At 28.7% G+C, this 16,267-nt stretch overlaps 1 protein-coding gene across 2 annotated transcripts in view; it reads right to left on the bottom strand.

Annotated features, from left to right (window-relative positions):
* LOC142332714 (uncharacterized) overlaps window positions 1–12,855 on the bottom strand; it is a 406,945-nt gene extending 394,090 nt beyond the window's left edge. The window contains exons 1-2 of one of the 2 annotated variants that reach the window (XM_075379296.1): window positions 12,714–12,855; window positions 1,435–1,581 (exon numbers count right to left, since the gene is read on the bottom strand). The gene's annotated coding sequence lies outside the window, so the exon portion shown is untranslated. The remainder of the gene's footprint in view (window positions 1–1,434; window positions 1,582–12,713) is intronic. The other variant, XM_075379297.1, reaches the window with a different exon arrangement.
* Window positions 12,856–16,267: the final 3,412 nt, after the last annotated feature.

Here is a 16,267-nt window from a genome sequence, read left to right as displayed (position 1 = left end):
CAAATACTTCTGAAAAATCTTATGATTTCTTTGTCAGCTCGAGAACTTTTTAAAACTATCTAAGTAAAAGATATCCCAGAACTGTATCTAGTAGTAATTTTTTTAAAAAATCATTGTAAAATAGGACGTCATTATTGAAAAATGTTATATGAATAAGATTTAATCGGATAACATTAAATTGTATTATTATAAATTTAAATCGGTTTTAAAATAATTAATAATATGTGCGCAAGAAATTTCTTAGATATTTTTCCTCAATATCTAAGAAAATAAATTTAACTTAATGCGTTATGATTCAAATGAGGAATGAGGTGTTACACAAGTGACAGAGTGTACTATATATTAGTGACATAGATCAAAGTAAAATCAATGTAAAACATAATTGTAATTGTAAAAGAAAAATAACATTTTTATAAAATTAAATTGTATGAACTCCTTATAGAAATACTGCTTTTTATACTGTAACAAACCATATTTTGTATATTCATTTTTTTGAAGTTTCAATTTTTTTTAAAGATAAATTATATGATAAGTTGTGATACTCGAGCTGAAGCATCACTTTCCATGATGCAGTATAAGAAGGTCATGCTAACAGTCTTTTTTTATTATCGAGGCACGATTTCTCACAAATATGCTCCTCAAGGAAAACTGTCAAGGAAAAACTATCCTCAAAGAAAAGTCCTACATAAATATATTATTCATCGGCTAAGAGATGTTGTTCAATCTAAAACAAAATGCTTGGGAAAGAACATTTCCTTTACATATAGATATGCTATATGCAGCATAAAGGGACTATAAAAGACTTGTCAAATTTTTACATAAGAGTTTTTATAAACGTCATCATTTCAAAATCATATTAGTCCAAAAAGAACATTAAGAAAGTTATAGAAATTTCCAGAAGAATATAAATTTACAGATCAGTAAAACAGGCTCGACATAAATTGTTCAAAAATGGCTCGATGGTAAAAAATATTTCTATGTATTGATGTCATTAAATTTTGGGCAAAATTAAAAAGATGAAGATGTAGTTTTTGCAATTTTTCCTTTTTTATAGCAGTAATAGAAACTGAGCTTTTGTACGATGAAACTAATTAATTAAAAATTCCAAAGTTTTATATCAATCAGGTGGGTGAATACTCAGCAAAAGTAATACGATAAACCTCGACCAAACAATTTCAATTTTGTAAAAATATTTAACAATAACTCAAACTTATAACAACCTGGCCAACATATCCCAGTTTTAGCCTTATTTTTAAGCCTGCTGGACAATCAGGCATCATGTGTAACACTATTTTTTAGCCTTGATGACACACAGTTATGTTGGAATACCATTTTGACAGCAACTAAGCATTAAATTCTGTTTATTTCCACTATCATATTTATCGAATACAAACTTAATACTACTTAACTAGATATAAGAAATAAACAACTTACAGTAAAATCAACTAAAACCGTACCATTACTGGCATCTTCATACTGTATATAAGTGCATTAACGTTTACTGATAATGCCTGTTTACCAATACGACACCAAATTTTTCCAGTCTGAATATGATGTATTAATACATTTAAGAAGCCAATTCTGAAAAAAAGATACTTCACTGAAAAAAAGTTTTCTCATTAATGATTTACCTGATATAACATCAAAACAATAACAACATAATGCAACAATCTACAAAAACTATCATAAAACATGGAGGGAGCATCACCAAAACTCAGATTAACAAGTACTGGAAAATGTGATCGGATAATATTGTCCAAAACAGTTGACCATTCTTAAATTGTTAAATTACTATGAATTCAGCCATCAACAAGTTATTGTTGATGTCAGAAATAAAACACACAGAGTTTAAGAAAAATTAATATTATTAATAATAATGTAACAACAAAAAATGATCAACAAAAGTTATGCTCTAGCTAACAAGGACTTTTCTCTCAAGGCAAAATTTTCCTCCTTATATTGAAAATTAATTGAAATGTTAAAGTGTAAAGGGCACTACAAAAATCGTATAATATGACAGAACAAATTATCAAGGCGACTACAAGTTAATGATGTTTAGACAGGTCCCCAACTGCACTGTAGCTGTTCTAGTCAGTGTCATATTTGTTTTTAGCGATGTTAGTGAAAAGAGTTAGTGATGTTTTTGTGATCGAAAACTGAATACCAGGCAATTTTACATATGAATTAAGTGTTGATCATTGTTTAGAGGAAATGAATCCCGCTTGGAGAGGATTGTGCTCATCACACAACAATATTTACGTGGAACAGTGAGTTTGAAGGAGGTAATTCGAACCTTGAGAGCAAAGTTAAGTCAGGTCGACCATTATCATCTGTAAATAAGGGAAACATTGCTGCAGTATGAAAAATACTCGAGAGAAAACAAGCGTAAGACCTGCCACCAAATCGAGGTGTCCTCGGTCATCAACGCAACAGCAGTTTGTGCTCTGCAAGCTCAACTTCAAGTTAGTTGTACCATTTAGGTGCCGTGTAACTGGCCAATGATCAGTTGGTTCTTCATGTTTCATGTTGAATGCTGAAAAAGGGAAATCTCCCGATGTGAACAGTATTGTGACAGGTGAAACTTAAGTATTCTATTATAATATCCCGACCGGGACTCAGAATAATGTGAGGGTGTTTGATGATGAGCAGATCTTCATGGCTGTTCAAAAATCCAGTTCACTTATACATGACTGTATTTTTTAGTGCAGGTAAAGTTTTAGGGCAAGTTGTGTCAGAAACTCAAAAGACAGTTACAGTGAAATTGCATACTGAGGAATGCCTGCCTAAAGTTGTCAAAGCTCTCAAGAAACTGCATTCAAACTCAAGGATGGACACATGGTTTCTTCATCATGATAACATTCCGGCGCAACACTACAAAATTTACTCTTTGGTATTTGTTCAGTAATGGAATAAAACTGTTAGAGCAATCTCCCAATAGTTCTGACCTTGCACCATGTTACTTCGTACTGTTTCACCAGGTAAAGAACTCATTGAAAGGAACATGGTTTACGAGCTACGATGACCTCTTAAGGGCACAGGTGCCCATATGACAAAACATGGCAGGGATTGTTTGAAGATTAGTTTCAAATGATGGAGAATTGTATAATGTGTAATGGAAAACTCTCTGAAAAATTATAAAAATATATTGTTGGGTTACACAACTTTCCTAGGGCCGTTTTGTACACAAGTAAAAAATTACTTAAAAAAAAAATAATATTCTTTGTGTAAAATTTTGAGATATGGGACTTACACTGACGACTCCCACCACATTGACCATTTGTTAATAAAATTAAATGGCATCAGTGATCCATATTTAGAAGTTATCTTTTAAAATTTGATAAAAAAATCAATTTATCCGGTCTGAAGATATCAAGAAAAAATGATATCTGATGATAAAAAAACAAACAAAAAATTCTTATTATCCCCCAGTCTGAATAAATTTTCCCAAATACATAACCAAAGTAGAATATTAATATATTGGAATTACCTAATTATTAAAAGAATATGAGGCCAGAATCAACAAAAACAAACAAGTAGTTTTTGCACTCATCTTGTTTCATGGAAATTTTAATAAAACTAAATACCATCACAAAGAAACTCAGATGCATAAGGAGAATTAAATTATGTGAAAAAATTTCAGTAAAAATTTGAGATATAGGAACTGTAAGGTCTTCCTACTCCCTTGACTAATTTGTGACCAAAATTAAATGACATCATCGATGACACACATACACAAATTGTCACAAATTTCATCCACATTTGTCCATCTAGTTTGGAGACATTAATAAAAATCAGTAAACATACTTAAATACATTCTTCTGGAATTTTTCAGAGCTAAAATTGTTTTTTTGTTTTTTTTTTGCTAGAGGAAGATGATGGAACATGAATATCTGCAAAAACTTTGACGTGCAAAATTTGACCTAATTAGCATATTTTTCCTAATATACTGTACTGTATAGCTGTACAATTAGGCAAGAAAAGGATTATTTTAATAAAAGTATTATCATTTTTCGAACAAGTGACTCTCAGAAATTTTTACTGTTGTACTTTTAGTAGTAGTTTGATCTTGCTGCTACTCCTGTTAAATCTGCTAATAAGAGATTATGTATAGGCCTTACTCATATGAACAAACTCAATCTTTACAGTAAATTTCTCAATAAATTAAAACTGTTATGAAAATTAATTTTGACTTAAATGTCGTGGACATTCTACAATATAATACAGACTTAATAAATTAATTATTGGTAAATTTACTTGTACAACTATACTAACATATAATATATAGTTTTTCACATAACATTTATTTATAACTCGGTACTTATACCATTTATTGTATCTAGTCCAACAATGGTAACTGTTCTACATGTCTGCTCACATGAGGAATTCTAAATGTTATTAATTTTTTGAGGGCAAAAGAAATCTGAAGCAGTTTTGTTGCTTTTAACATAATGGCTGTGCAACATTGCATCATGAATATTACAAGGTTTAACTAAATGTAATGAACAAAAAAAGTGGCATCCTTCCATATTGTACCAGCAATCAAAGATGATCTGCATGGAAATCATTAAGAAATACTCAAAAAATTTGAAAAGTGGAATTCATGCTCTTACAAGACACAATTTGAAGCATTTTTCACAAATCAAAGACCACAGATATCAACTAGAGCAATAAATACTCTTGGTATAGAGCCAATCCATGTCAATTTACCATGTAGTTCAATGACCATTTTTGATTTTTGTATTCTCTCATACTTCAAGAGTTGAAAACAGATTTTATTTTTGTTTGTACGAGGTCTATGTATAAAGTAATGAGACTGGTTCAGAAAAACTTTTTATTTACAATCCAATTATACATGGACTCAATCACCTTCGAAATAGTTCCCTTGTGAAGCCACACAATGCTTCAAACAGTTTTCCCATTCTTCATAGCACTGTCAGAACGCAGAAACTGAAATATCCTTCAGATGGGTCGGTTACTATTTTTTTTATGTTTTCTGCTGTTCTAAAATGGTGTCCTTTGAGATTTTTATTTTAAAGTCGGGAACAGTAAAAAGTCGCAGGGACACAGGTCAGGAGAATAAGGTGGTTGAGGTACTACAGGAATGTTTTTCTTTGCCAAAAACTCAATAATTGAAAGTGTAATGTAATAAGGTGCATTGTCATGATGCAGCATCCATTGTTTTTGATGGCTGGTGTCACGCAAGCAACTCTATCCACAGTCTTTCGAGAATTCTCGGTAAACATATTGATTTACAGTCTGTCCTGTAGGAAAAAACTCCTTATGGACAATCCTATTACTATCAAAGAAACAAATTAACACAATTTTGATTTCTGATTTGCTCATTTTTGATTTTTTGGGAGATGGTGAGTTTGATGCTTTAAATGCTTTAAACCAGTTAAAAATTTGGGTTCGTGACAGAGTGTCATCTCCATATGCCCTTTTCAATTTTGAAAAAGTTTCAGTAGCATTCTCATGAGGTTAACACAAAACTTGATTGCACAACACTGCTCATAATTAGTATCACTCATGTTTGTAACACACAACAAAAACTCGTTTCATGAAAAGTTTCTTTACGTCTCACGTGGCAACAATAAACTAAAAATATTTACCTAATATAAATCAGCTGTTCATATAACCATGTTATTTAGTAACTTTACAGTGTTGCCACTTTGGCTAGCCAAAAATAATAACTTTACAGTATTGCCACTTTGGCTAGCCAAAAATAATAACTTTACAGTATTGCCACTTTGGCTAGCCAAAAATAACTAGTCTCATTACTTTATTTACAGACCTCATAAGCACTAGGCAAATTTTTACATTTTTTGCCATTTGCAGTTTTTTCCAATATCTCAAAAACAAAATCATTTAGAAACTTGAAACGAAAATCATTCATTGTATTCTAACCAAAAATTACTACATATTATGTTATGTACATCATTTTCCTATCTAATTTATTTATACCCTAAAATCAGCTCAGAATCAGGGCATTTGAATGCAAAAACTTCAATTTCTGCATAAGTATTTCACTGCGAAGGGAAGGAACATATCAGTTCTAATACTTATACCTATTCTTAAAAGTTCTAGAAAGGCTATTTATGCATTTTGATGTCAAATATCCTCTTTCTTTATTTTTTATAAAAGATCAAAAATGGAAAATTTTTGAAATGTATGAATTTTGATGCCTTATATCTCAGATGGGGAACATAATAAAAATTTAGATGTTATTTGGTTTGAAACCCCAAATGCATGGAATACAATACCATATATTGCCAACATGATTTTGTTGGACAACTCGTTTGAAAAATCCCTTAGTACCTAGCTTAAAGCATCTTGATCTAGGCTCTTCAAAGTTCTATCCTTTTCAAGCAACATAAAAGTCATCGTAGTGAAAATTATTTGAGTCAAATGATTGTACCAAGCATGAAGTGAATAAAAAATTGCTGCAATAAATTCCTAACCTTTAACAATATGTTATCGATTCATGGACTTTTTATTCAGATAATTACATCAACCAGGAAAGTGTTTAAATTAAAACAAAAAAGTATAAGTAATTGTTTCAAAACATGTAATTGTTTCACTAAAAATAAATTATTAAAAGATTTTTGAATATGGAAAACTTATTTTTCATTGTAAAAAATTTTCTTTAATTAAATATTTTAAAAAAAACTCTTTTTTAAAATATTTCATAGTTGTTTCTTTTAAACATGCAAATTAAAAAAAAAAAACAACGAAAAACAACAGAATTTTCTCTGCTTTTTCATTTAGTATGTACAAAAATATTGGCTTTTTTTCATTTTACACCTCCCACTTTTTTTTAATTTTTTCACATAAAAATTACTTAATATAGCATGTTTTATAATAACTGATGAATAACAAATTAAAGAAAACACACTAACATTCTGTTTATATCTGTCATTTTAAATATATTAATATATTAATCAAGGTTAGCGAGCGAAGTGAGCGTAGGTTAATGTCAAGTGAAGCAACAACAGATTGAAAAATGTACCTGAGAGAGGTGTGTGTGCTGATCATTTATTAGAAAACCCAAAAAAGAAAAGTCCTAATTTTCAAAAACAAATACAATAGGCAAAGAATTCTTCCAAATCACTGGGTTTTTGTAGGTATTTGCAGAGAAATTATAAATATAATGTAACGAAGTTTAACCTACGCTTTAAATAATAAGTAAATGCAATAATAACTGAAATTATTATTTAAATAATCAAAAAACATTACTGTTAATTAGTCACAGTTAACAAGAGAAAGTATAGGTTAAGTTTGGTCGGATTAAACTTAAAATTTAGGTTTATAATTATAAGCAATAATGCTTATATTTTAAATATGTTAATATGGAAAATGTTTAAAATGTTCTCTAATGTATTATTGGATTATTTTTATTGAGTTATAGGGTTACTATGTTATTTTTTTAATGTTTTATTCATCAATTATTATAAAACATGCTATATTAAATCATTTTTATGTGGAAAAAAGGCAAAAAAGTGGGGGGAGGGACGTAAAACAAAGAAGTACCAAAATATTTATCAAATAACACTTTCAGGAGAATTAAATTTATTTTACATCAGTTTTTATTATTTTATTATCTTTATAAAGTTACATCACTAATATTTCATACATATCACATATCTCATATCACATAACACATTTCTACATATCACATACTTCATATATTCACATTATATATTGAATTTGATAATAAAAAATGAAATAAAATGCTCAAAAATCTAATAAATATCCGACTTAACAAGAAATATAAATTATTTGAAATCGGTACGAAAATCAGATTTAACTTATAATAATAGAAGATGAACAAACTTAACCTCTGATTCGAAACGTGGGACAATGATGTTATCTCTTTGTCTGTCTGTCCTCCAGTTACATCCAATTTGTACATATACTGAAAGACAGGAAGATTGAAGGACAAACATGAGAGAGAAATATCTATGCAAGGAGATAATAATTAATCTTTTATTTTGATCATTAAATAATACATTGCATAGATTACCTCATCTTACTCAATGGATAAAAAAAGAACTGTCTCAGTATTTGTTGAGATGGAGCAAGAGGAAGTAGAAAAAACCTTAAAGTTACCTTAACCTTAATCAGAGCAGTATCATAAAACAGTAAATTATTAAAGTAAAAAATAATGTTTAATTAAATTCCATATTAATTATTTAAAATATAAATATAACGTATGAAATAACATTAAAGTAAATACATAAGATATTAAATAGAAAAATAGTTCCAAAATAACACAATTCAAAAGGCGTTAATGAAAGTTATTTGAACACATTGATTATATGCACAACTATATTGACTCATACTACACTGATTGGGATGTAGACAATTCATTCAGTTTTATCAAAAACTATTTTAAATAGCAATGAGACGCATCATTGTGTATATTTAAAAAAATGTTAAAGTCACATTTTAATGCTCTTATTTGTAAAATCAGCAAATAATTTTTTTTATTCTGATTGGTATAAAAGGTTTATCCCAAAAGTAAGTGTACTGAATTTCCTACAGAAGAAACATCCTTGATGTATAACAACAGTGACCTTGGCTGTATATGCAAACTTGTTTCAAATAGATCGGTTGAGTCAGTTGCGTGCTACTGCTGTTCATGTACAGTCATGCTTTTATAACCTTGTTACGTTTGCAATGGAGAAAAATATTTAACAACGTAACGCTATCAAATTTTGTGTGAAACTCAACAAGTCTACCATCTGAAACATTTAATTCTTCTTTAACCAAAGCTTATGGAGAAGTCACTCCATCGAAAACTATTGTTTTTAATTGGCACAAAGCTTTCAAAGAGGGCTGAGAAAATGTTGAAGATGACCCTCATTCTGGAAAAACAAACTTGCCAAGAAAGAATGAAAATGTGAAAGTGGTGAAAGCTGTGCATAGTGCATAAAGAATTTGTACCTCCAGGAAATACAGTTAATAGTGCCTTTTAAAAAGATTCCTTGGAAAGACTTCAAAAGTTGCTCCAGTGAGTCTGAATGGACATTGCACAAGATTAGGTGCTGCACCACAATAATGCACCAGTTCTCACTTCGCTTTCAATTTTAGAATTTCTGATGAAGAAAAATATTCCCCTACTTCTACAGCCGTTTTGGGTTGATGGAAAACATAAAAAAAAAATTGTAACTGATGAGCTACACATATTTATGGAAAATGACTTACGGTACTGCTATGAACAGCGGAATACACATTGGAACCGCTGCGTAACTTCCCAAGGAGATAACTTGTAATTTCAGGTAAGTCTAATTGATAATTAAATAAAAAATCAGAACACTTACTTTTGGGACAAACCTCGTATAATATACAATATGTAGAAATCTACTCTATAAATCAGAAACTGGAAAATTATCAACCTACATACAAGAATGTTATAAATCACTGTAAGGGATGTACTTAAATGATCAAAAGGACTTCACAAGCAGATAATCAGGAATAAAGATATCATACAGAAAATAGAACTGAACAGCATATGGCCATCTATAGATTACTTAAAGCAATGAACTAGAGGTCAACTGAACAGCGAGAAGATAAAGACAATGGTGTCTAGATATTGGACATCAATGTGTATTTTGAACATACTGTGATGATAACAATCATAGAAATCACATCAGAAATGGATAGATCTGCTACTTCATAGATAAAAGCAATCGGCTAAATGGATCAAGGGAAACCATGGTAAAATCTTCATGAGAACAGCATCACAAAAAACACAATTAATTATAAAATAAAAAATAAATTGATTAAAATCCACATTTATCATTTAAAATATAAATACTATATGAAGTTATTCAATTCATAATTCAGAAGGAATTAATGAATATTATTTCAGTACATATTTATGTACACGTTGAATGGGATCAAAAAAAATTAAATTTTTAAAATTATTTTAATTGGTACTATTAAAAAACTTATCGACAGTAATTTTGCTTCTGAAGAAAAAAATTTTAATTGTATTTTAAATAAATAAGATTTAAAATTGGAAGATTTTTTTAATGTCTTCATCATCAGTTATGTAAATCTTGTATAATTCATTCTTTGTCATAGGTTAAAACTAAGAGTTGTGATTATAACTACGCTAGCTATCAAGTGACAGATGTGCCAATTTAACAATTATTTATTTTAAAAATTTACCTCTTCATTTATAAATGTGAATTTCTGTTTATTTTTTAATTAATTTTTAACTGTTTTTCTTAAAGTTAATAAAAATATTAGCAACGATAATTATATTAATAAAAATACAAATAAAATAGTTATGTCTACAATAATAAAAATTATTATATACATTTTAAACCATTAAATAATTTAAATAAATGTTTAAATCATACTAAAATTAATATTGATAGTTATACAAAATCAGTTGTAATGCTGGATAAAAATATATACATCAATAAAACTAACAAACCCTTAAAAGGAAATTTTTAAATCATTTGAGAACATACACAAAAAAAAACTTTTCAAATATTGTTGTTCACCTTATTACATTTAAGCACACAGTAACAAAATATAGGAACTAATTTAAAAATATTACTAATAAATTATAGAAATAGGAAAAAAATCACATTTACAAAGAATGAAATGATGACTATGAGCAAGAGCAAAAAATTATAGTTTTTGTTGGTAATCATACATATATATGATTACCAGATTATCATATATCACATAGCCCATCGGGCTGGCCTAATGGTTAACTTGTTATCACTAGTCAGTTGTTTAACAGCTGATTTTCAAAATGGAAAGTTCTGAGGTTCAAATCCTAGTAAAAGTTAAAATGCTTTTATGGGGATTTGAATATTGGACAATGAATAATGATTTACTTTGGTAGTTGGGGTTCAGTTAATCACACATCTCAGGGATGGTGGACGTGAGTGAGTACATAACTACATTTCATTTACATGCCACACATATTCTCATCTCATTGGACTGTGGGAGGGTTGCTTATTGTTCATCAGTTGAAGAGACTGCAAGGTAAGCATTAGGAAAATAAAATATATATATATATGTATAATAGTATTGTACCTTTTTTATAATCTACGTCAATAATTTTTTTTTAAATTAAATCAAAATTTAAAAAACATTAATGTTCATATTTTAACATTTTTTTTTTTTAAACTGGTTCACCATTTATTGGAAAAAATATATATACCTAATACTGTGATAAACCTAACATTGATTTTATGAAAATGAGTTAATAATATATTTTATCCCTTCATATAAATTATTTGATTATAATTAATTCAATTATTATATATATATATATATATATATATATATATATATATGTTCTATACATTATATATATATGTTCTATACATTATTCAATTTATGATATATATATATATATATATATATATATATATAAATTAATGTTTGTTGTCAAACAAAAATGTATAAAAATGTATGTTCCTATACATTCATCCGATTGGTATGAAACTTTCGTTCGAGTTGTGTGCATGCCCATGAAGGTTACTGAACTAGTTTGGAGCCGGTAGCTGGCACTAGAGTAGAGATATTTCAAAAAAATTCATTTATGGTCCGATTTGGCTCATATTCAAAATTCGTGTTACTTCCATGGAAAGAAATATCCCTGAAAAAAATTAACCCGCTACGTGGCACTGGGGTTGAGTTATTCGGAAAAACTGCATTATGGTCCGATTTAGCTCATATTCAGAATATATATTAACGTGAAAAAAAATATTTTTGCGAAAAATGGAAAAAGAAAGAAAGGGAAAATGAGAAGAAAGGAAAAAGGGAAAGGTTAAATTTTGCGAACTTCCGTAATGTTCAGTTTTTTAATGTTTTATCAAACTTTCATTTGTGTTCATTTAAATATATATATATACTCATCTAGCAATGGCGAAGCATTGCCGGGTCGGCTAGTTTCATAATAAATAAGATAAAAACTTAACATATAGCAATAATTTACATAAATGTTTTACATCCTAAGATGGAATATCACTTTACCAAAACTGTTAGTACTTCAGCTTTGCGTATATTTTTTTTTAATTGTACAACAAAAAGTTTAAATTATTATTATTATTATTATTATTACATGTAAAATCTTTCAAGTAAAATTTACAAACGAATTCCAATTACACTTCTTGAAAGATGATGAGAAAATCTTAAATAATTTTAAAATCTAATGAAACCACTGAAAAAGTAAAGGAAGATTTTAAGATATTGAGTTGAAGCCTAACTTTAATTTGAAAAAGTAGCAGTTAAATCTGAAAAACCTCTTTAGAACCCAAATAAGATTTTGAGTGTGTGAATTAAAAGTAAATTAAGAAGATTTCATTATACTTGGGCTAGCGAAGATAAAAAGTAACTTATTATCAAAACAATTAATAAAATAATCTTTGACATTAAAAAAATATCATAACAAACACTTTGTTCAACATTAGGTATTCTTGTTTAAAATACTTAGCGATTTCAGACCTTTCGTTTCATATAACACATATACGAACCAAACTTTACAAAAGTTAAAACATAATAAAAACCTGTGTATTAAATTTCCTAATGTCATAGTGCCTGTCGACTTACGAACACCTAAAAATGTTACTTACCTTATATTCGGCTTTAATACAGTTAATTACTAGACCTATTTCAAATTCACTAGTTAAGATAACCTCAATTAAAGACACTAAAGAAAATGATTAATTTATTTAATAACTAACCTTACCATCACTTTTTAACATTAATTATATTAACGACTGGTTAGATAAACATAACCGTATCAATAAACAACTGATCCTCATATGTTAGCATTATTAAACAACGTATATCAACCACGGTACATAAAATTAAACATACACAACGGACGAGCAATAACTGGCGTGACGTCACTGACTACGAACGCAAATGTTAGTTGAACAACTGTTTAATTTGTAATCGTTCAAATTTATTTAAAAAATAATTTTTTGTAACTGAACTTAAATCATGAAAATATTATGTCATAAAATTGTTGTAATTTTCATTGTGATATATAATTTAAACCTTAGTCAATAACTTTATTAACGTTAAATAACGGTCACTCAAAAATATTCATTTAAAATTTTAAGTTGTGTGGGGCATGATGAAAGTAACAAGGTGTAGCATTGCGCCCAGTATTCGGCGCGCATGCGTATACGCTCGTCCCAAAATCTCATCTACCGGGTTATTTGAACATTTAAGTAACGGATTTTGGGACAAAAGTTTTTAGTTGTACAAAAATTTTACAAAATTTTAAATACATGATAATGATTAAACGAGCTAACAATCGAATATTTATGAATGATTATTCACTTTCAATATGAATTAGTATTATTTGGTACTGATAAAGTCGTAATATTTATCAAAAATAATAAAAATTTTTTTTTAATAATCCTTAATAAAAATAAATATTTTATACAAGTCTATTGATTCTTAAGAGTATTGAAATTGATTGTTAATTAAGATAAAATTCAAAATAATGAATGAAAAACTAAACAAACACACAGGGGACACATCTTATGAAGTGCAACTGACACAAAGTCTTCGTGTAGCGTGTGTGGCTCTACGGTAACGACTCCTTTTGCTATTCGTGGGGTTCGGTATCGAATCACCGATAATTTTTTTTATGCTCAAAATATTTTTTTTACTAATATTATTTTCCATTTATTATGTGAAACTATTTAATGCTATTAAAATGGAAAATCAACTAAATGGGAGATAACTTATTTCAAAATTTGATAACTAAAGATCTCATATTATTTATTTTGATCAATCTTCGGAATTGATGATTTTTTAGTTTAATTAAAAATATTATCGCAAAACAATTTTTGAAAGAAATTGCTTTTAATAATCTAATTTACACGGGAAAATGAGATATTACTTATTTTTTTACGGATACCAAAATGAATATTACTTTATAATATTGAAATAAAAATAAAATAAAAAGTTGTTGTTGTTTAGTGAAAAATAATTTTATATTCAATAAACATATTTTTCTAACGAGTCAAATGAAATGCAAGGGATTTTCTAGGTAAACCATTTTAAACCGCGTGCAATAAAGAGAACAGTTGTTCTGCATTCAGGTTTGATATCTTAATCCGTTTTGTTTTACAACTTTGACTCATTTTTTTACCTGGACAAAGCAGAAAAGAATTTTGTCTCTGAAGACACAATTCTGTTTTAGATTTTACACGGATAGTTTGTCTCTGAATTTTCTCGATTTTATAACTACTCGCTTTTAAACAGTGTTTTTTTTTTTTTTATACAAATTTATTTTGATACAAATGTAAATATGCCGTCGTGTTATTTCCCCAATTGTTTGAGCAGAACTGATTCGCCAGCGAAAAAGAACGTGAAATATTTTCCGTTTCCGGAGAATGAAGCATTACAAAGTGTGTGGCTACAAAAATGCGGAAAATCACGTGATAATATAAAAATTGAACACGGTAAGTTCAAAAGTATGTGTTTTATCTGAATTTAAATTTTGATGAAATAAATATGATTAAATTTCGAATTCAAATGCCTGTACGGGAAAAATGAAAAGAATATATTACTGGCTAATCGATCAATGGAATGAAGTTTTCTCTGAACTTAATGACTTCATCGTCAATTATTTATAAATATTAGAGTAAAAATCCACATTTCGACGCCAATTTTCATATACGTCAATAAATTTTATTCTTTTATGTTTCAAAAGTTTGTTTATTTTTGATAATTCTGTCTTTAATCACATTGATGTCTTGTCTTGCTTCTGTTTGTGCGCCAACCGCATAAACGAATTTAAACATCTTGGCGGGAAAAGGATTTTGGGACGAGCCACTGCGCAACACTGGGTGTGGGACACCTTGTTACTTTCATCATGGTGTGGGGTAACTAAATAGTAAATAAAAAATATAAATACATTTTTATATAATTTTTTTTTTGTCTTCAGTCATTTGACTGGTTTGATGCAGCTCTCCAAGATTCCCTATCTAGTGCTAGTCGTTTCATTTCAGTATACCCTCTACATCCTACATCCCTAACAATTTGTTTTACATATTCCAAACGTGGCCTGCCTACACAATTTTTCCCTTCTACCAGTCCTTCCAATATTAAAGCGACTATTCCAGCATGCCTTAGTATGTGGCCTATAAGTCTGTCTCTTCTTTTAGCTATATTTTTCAAAATGTTTCTTTCTTCATCTATTTGCCGCAATAGCTCTTCATTTGTCACTTTATCCACCCGTCTGATTTTTAACATTGTCCTATAGCACCGCATTTCAAAAGCTTCTAATCTTTTCTTCTCAGATACTCCGATCGTCCAAGTTTCACTTCCATATAAAGCGACGCTCCAAACATACACTTTCAAAAATCTTTTCCTGACATTTAAATTAATTTTTGATGTAAACAAATTATATTTCTTACTGAAGGCTCGTTTAGCTTGTGCTATTCGGCATTTTATATCGCTCCTGCTTCGTCCATCTAAAAAAGAAGAAAAACACTTGAACTTTATTATGGAGAAAAAATCAGACCGTGGCACGTTATTATTTTTTATCACGGAGTTCGTTAGAATTTGGTCGGTAAGAGGCAACGTAGTCAACGACTACGTTTTCAATTCTAAACATGACCTAACCTAATAGTGAAATTAAAATTGGAAAAAAGATAAAATAATCGTGAAAATATTATGTTTCAGTTGAATTAGATTTGTAATAAAGAATTCTTTCAAAAAATACCTCGAATTTTGTTAGATAATTTTTTTTTTCCATTTGATGAACCGCGGACTCGAATATGACATTTTATTCATGTTTTTACAGTACCTTTATTAATCGCCCCGCAGAAAGCAGGACTTGATAATACTAGGTAGCGTACAAACACTATATAATGTACTTGAAATAACAATATTTAAAAGAAAATATACTATAGCTTGCTTTAATAGTAAATGCTCTTATGCAAATGAAAGTACCGTAGATGAAAGAATTTTTTTTAATTATCACTTCTTTAAAAAAATAATAAAAGTATTAGTTTACTTGAGATTATACTAGTTTTATTAAAAAATGAAAAAATTAAACAGAAATAAATTAGATTGGTAAAATCGAATTTAATGATAAAAATCGAGGGTTACACTAGCAAAGTAAAATATGTCATCACGGATCTCCGATTCGTAAAGGTCACTCATTATAAAAGTTTTATTAAAAAACGAAAAATACGGTATGAAGTGAACGATATGACTAACGACAAAAAAAATTGGCCGTGAAATTCAGTTTGTTCTAATGCAATAAATT

Source organism: Lycorma delicatula, chromosome 12, assembly GCF_047948215.1.
Source record: "Lycorma delicatula isolate Av1 chromosome 12, ASM4794821v1, whole genome shotgun sequence".
Classification (NCBI taxonomy): domain Eukaryota; kingdom Metazoa; phylum Arthropoda; class Insecta; order Hemiptera; family Fulgoridae; genus Lycorma; species Lycorma delicatula.
The sequence above is the reverse complement of the archived record's forward strand: the minus strand, read 5'-3'. Positions and strand labels throughout refer to the sequence as shown.